This window comes from Lissotriton vulgaris, chromosome 2_1 (assembly GCF_964263255.1).
Source record: "Lissotriton vulgaris chromosome 2_1, aLisVul1.2, whole genome shotgun sequence".
Lineage (NCBI taxonomy): Eukaryota > Metazoa > Chordata > Amphibia > Caudata > Salamandridae > Lissotriton > Lissotriton vulgaris.
The window spans coordinates 636,457,395-636,462,821 of NC_141687.1; the positions used below are offsets into that span (position 1 = coordinate 636,457,395).

Consider the following 5,427-nt stretch of genomic DNA (forward strand, 5'->3'; position numbering starts at 1 on the left):
GTCGCTCAATGTTACAGGTGTTCTACACCTATTGTCCATGCATTGTAGTTCGTAATTATCGTACCGGTAATCAACCCGAAATTCCTTTTTTTTTACCTTTTGGTTTTTATGGTAAATTCTGGAGGTCCCCGCTATCACGCGCCGGTTCGATAGTCAACCGGAAAGCGGGCAGGGAAAAGTTGCGCTGCCGTCTAAAGTGCTTCCCAACATGGAAAGGGTGGTGCGTGTAAAACAATAGCAGTACTGGGAGTTAATGAGGCCAGCAAGTTAGCTAAAACAGAAGTGCTCAGACAGAAACTCACCCTTCGGAGACTCAAGACAGTCCATGCGCGTAGTAATCAGCGCTTCTTTCTTCTCTCGATTCTTCCATCGCCGCAGGCTTCAAGTACAAGTCCGAATTCCGCCAGACTGTTTCTCTCGCAGTCACAGTTGCTCCACACAACGCCACCAACACAACGCTCGGCAGCGCGGTCGACCGGCTCACTTCATAATAAAGTTCCACACTTCCTCCGAGGTAGCCGGGACACCAGGACAGCGGTGCGCCCAAGGGTCGGAGGTTGCCCTTTCGTATAATTCAAGATTCATAAACGCAAAAGAAATTGCTGGCGCACTCCCCTCCAAAAAAGCATGTTACCACTCCATTGTCAGTTGCTGGAAAAACGGGTTTATTATTCCATAATAATTAGCATGGTGTAACGAGCTGGATGGAAAACCCAACGCGTTTCGATGACAAACTCGTCTTGCTCACGGGTAACACCCATGCCTCAAGCTGTTCTTTAAATAAAGTGTAAACAAGTGAAAAACACACACGTAGTGAAAGCTTAACATAGATGAAGGACTTCGCGGTGATCGCTAGTTGCAAACGGCGGCCATCTTAAAGAGGGGTTTTCTATGTGAAAACACATAAATGGCATTCATGTATATGAGAGACAACCGAATTAATACATTCGCCAAAATACATATTAACCCATTTGACCGCGTATAGCATATGAAGCATCTTGAATAATATTGTGCTTATTAAATCGCATATACAGTTTAAATAATCCTACATAAATGCATGTTACCAAACATTCTCATCCAGTGAATTAACGCATTAGAGTAGATGAGGCTGGTGTTTGCCTATGACCTAAATGCTTATGATAATGCTCAAATAAAATATTTGTGCTCAATTAACCAGAATTAATGCACAGAGCCAGTTGCTTTTAACGTAATGTTGGTTACCCCAGTGGGTAATTACAAACATAATGGTAAAGGATATACTACCCCAGTGGGAGAATAATACATGAGAACAAATAACAAAATCATGAATGCAACATAAGAATTCATAAATTCAATAACCAACTCTTGTAAGTATTGCATTGCGCCATAATACCAAAAATAATACATTTGGAAATCCCAAGTGGGGGAAATTGCCAATATAACACCATGATGCCCCAAATTCATAAGTCAATAACATAGGTTATAGCAAATTTTTTCAAATGTCGGTAGATCTTCACAGTATCCTATCTTGATTGCTTTAGTGCCTAAACAAAACAAGAGAAAGGAAAACCACCTCAGTACATGTGAGTCATATCTGTGTTCCCAATATAGTATTTAAAGACGCCGGGTACCATTTGCAGCCGGTCTGCTGTGCGCAACACCAAAACAGGTAAAAACAACGAGTATCAGTAAGAGGTCGTCTATAGTCAGTAGACCTCCCCCTTTAAATGACGCAGTTTTTCCGTTTTCGTCTTTTCTATATAGAATTAAAGACGCCGGGAATTTTGTGGCAGGCGGCACATAGATTCTTAATAATATCAGGTAAATTTAATGTTGTTTCGATTAGGTGCAATATTTTGAGGACACTTTATGATAGAACCCATACAAGTTAATAATAAATGTGTACGTTTTTTCTTTGATATCCAGAATATAAGACGCTGCCATCTGCGACGCCTTTGCCTATCTATTGAAATACGACCATTAATTTACTGTTTTTTAAAATATGGTAAGAAGGTTATATTATGTTGTGAAGAGAAGGCGGCCCCTACCGTACACAACCCGGTGGTTCCCTCGGGCTCCCGAAGCTCCCGGATCGATCAGACGGCGTCCCTGGCACCCCGGACACCATTGTTTTCTTCCTCCTTGCAGGACCCAATCCGGAACGACCAGAAACCGGAAGGACTCCCGCGTGACCCCGGAAGTCCCACCCCCTACCCCACGGCGGACGACAGAAAAGGAGAAACCAACGACGGCCTGGTGTGCGGAGAGTTCGGATCGTGGCAGAAGACGGACGGCGGCACCCCTGCAGAGCGGAACGGAGAAGGAGAAGACGACGAGGTCTGGACGGAGGACTGGTGGAGTCCTGTGGAGGACGCTGGAGAGCGGCCGTAGCTCACGGGAGAGCTACGGCGGGACCATGTGAGTAACATCCCCCCTCCTGTGTAGATAAAGTGTGAATCACCCTAGCGTAAACTGCCCACACAAAACCCCCCTCTTGGAATCACTGAGCACTGTGTATTATATTGAAGCCACCCTGACCACTGTACATTAAGTAAAGCACCTCTTCACGAGCTGGCACTTGTATGATATTCCTGGCACTGCCTCTATCCTCCGACACCCTCCTCTTCTTCCCGATCGTATTCTACCCTAACCCCTCCCTCACTGTCTGCCTTCTCTTACGCACTCCCGGTGACGGCATAAGGTATCCATACCGTTTGGAACGGTCGGACTAACGGTCCTTTCTTTATCTCTCCTTGCACGCCTCCGAGGAACCACCACCCGTGGAGGGATCCAGAGCCCCCTGTTGGACGACGGCACCTCTACCACCACCTGTGCTATCCAAGCACCTCCAGGAGCTATCTGTGGGACCTGTGACTACGGACCTTCCACAACGTGGACACCCCCTCCCAGACTCTGGTCTACCCTTGACTTTGTGCACCCCCCTAATAAATAGACATCGCTCACTACATACGGCCTCCACGCCTGTTATTCCGGTCCGCCGCAACCCCACGACAACAGGTGGTGTCAGAAGTGGGATTTCCCGGAAGCATGGAGGCCGCTGTGCAGAAGCTCGCAGAGACCCAGGAACAACTGGGGAAAATGATGGAACAATTTCTAAAAACCGCCGAAGATGACCGAGGTCAATTACATGACGTGTTGAAGGGTCAGGGGGCGGCCCAGGATCAAGCTATGGGAAAGCTCACCGATGTACTTGGCCAACAAAGACCTATAGCTTCCCTCCCCTCTGTGGTCCTTCAAAAGTACGTCCCGGGAGAGGACCCGGACTTCTTTTTTACCAACTTTGAGCGGTTGGCCCAAGCTGCTGCTTGGCCCCCTGAACGCTGGGGACATTATCTAGGACCCCTACTTACCGGTGAATTACAAGCGGCATATCAACAGGCCAATGTACAAGGACAAACGCCCTATGCCGATATAAAAACCTGTATCTTGGAAAGGCTTGGTATTGATGATGAGACTTACAGGGTGAAGCTCCGCCAAGCCAAAGAAGGACCTCAAGAAACACCAAGGGCTCTCTCTTTTCGCATCCGTGACCTGGCGGATCGCTGGTTGCGTCCTGCCTCCTCCACGAAAGAAGAAATACTCTCCAAAATATATTTGGAACAATTCCTGGCTTCCCTACATCCTACCACTCAAAAATGGGTTCGCCAACATGCCCGTCTGACCCTTGAAAGTGCGGTTGAAATTGCCAGCGCTTACAACCGCGCCCAAGACTTTCAGAGGCCCAAAGAAGAGCATCCACATCGGTCTCAGCCCCACACCGGGACCCGAACACCGAGACCTCCCCTAGCCAAGAAGCCGGAACTGCCCCCGTTGTTCCCTTACCCTGTTGTACCACGGGCACCACCACCCGGTCCCCAGTGCTATCACTGTGGAGGATACGGACACATTGCGCGAGTGTGTCCTCAGAAAGATGAACCAATGGAGGTGGGTCTCGCCAGGAATTATGTGTGCCTCCCCACAGATCCTAGCCCTCCTAGATTTCATTGCCCAGTACGGATTGAGGGACACCCTGTTCTAGCCCTGGCTGATACGGGCTGCAGACAAAGCGTACTCCGTCCACAAGAGCTACCAAACCCTGTGGGACCAGTGACCGGTACGGTAGCAATCCAATGTGTGCACGGAGATACAAAACTGTACCCCACCGCCAGGGTACGTGTACAACACCCGACTGACCAGGGCACCACGCTCACTGTTGGCCTCATTCCATCCCTCCCGGAACAAGTAATACTGGGCAGTGATTACTCTGGACTACCTCGTCTTCTCCATGAAACCACCAACTCCCTGGAAAAGTGGTGGTTGGAGGCCCCGTTTCCACACGACCAGCCAAGTCAAGAGGCTTCAGGCAAAGCACACAAAACGAAAACCCAAAAGAAGAAAGAGAAAAGGAACCATGTTGCTGTTCTTCCCGTCAGAGTGGAAGAACACCCCTGGGAAACCGACAGGGAGTTCCGAGCCGCTCAACAGGAGGATCCTGTCCTCCAAGATGCCTGGAGTCGTGCTCTCGACCACGAAGACCCTTTACAAGTAGGTCCCTATTTCTTCCGAAAGAATGGCCTACTGTACAGGAAGGGAGGGGCACAACAACCACCCCAGCTACTGATTCCGGGACCCTTCCGAGACAAGGTGTTGTTTCTCGCTCATAGCCATCTGCTGGGGGGACACTTTAGCGACGAGAAGACAGGACAGGCTATCTTGGAGAAATTCTATTGGCCAGGGGTCTACCAGCAAATAAAACTGTATTGCCGTGCATGCCCGGTTTGTCAAAAAAACAGCCGGTATCGACCACCGAGGGTACCCCTACAGCCTCTACCCTTGATTGATGTACCCTTCAGTAGAGTAGGGATGGACATTATAGGCCCTCTGTTACCCTCCAGAACTGGTTGTCGATACGCATTAGTACTGGTCGATTACGCCACCCGCTTCCCTGAAGCTGTACCCCTAAGACAGCCTACAACTCAAAATATCGCTAAAGCCTTGATCTCCATTTTTTCTAGGGTAGGCTTCCCTCGGGAGATATTGACTGACCAGGGAACCCCCTTCGTGTCCACATTGATGAGGCAGGTGTGTTCACGACTCGGTATTAAGCAGATAAGGACCTCCGCTTACCACCCGCAGACAGACGGGTTGGTGGAGCGCTACAACGCCACTCTCAAGAGTACCCTGAAAAAACTGTTGGCCCTCGAGAGCAGAAGGTGGGAGGAGATGCTACCCCTGGCTCTGTTTGCGATCCGCTGCAAGGTGCAGAGCAGCACTGGCTATTCGCCCTACGAGCTCCTATATGGGCGACCCCCAAGAACCCTGTTGGATATGGCTAAAGAAGCCTGGGAGGCCGAACCCGACCGGACCAGACCCCTCCCTGAGTATGTAGAGAACCTTAAAACACACTTGGGTCAAATACGGGACATAGTCAGGCAGAATATGACGATT

General features: G+C 49.4%; 1 pseudogene; it reads left to right on the forward strand.

Moving 5' to 3' along the window:
• Positions 1–3,027: 3,027 nt before the first annotated feature.
• LOC147730911 (uncharacterized) lies at positions 3,028–4,835 on the forward strand (annotated as a pseudogene).
• Positions 4,836–5,427: the final 592 nt, after the last annotated feature.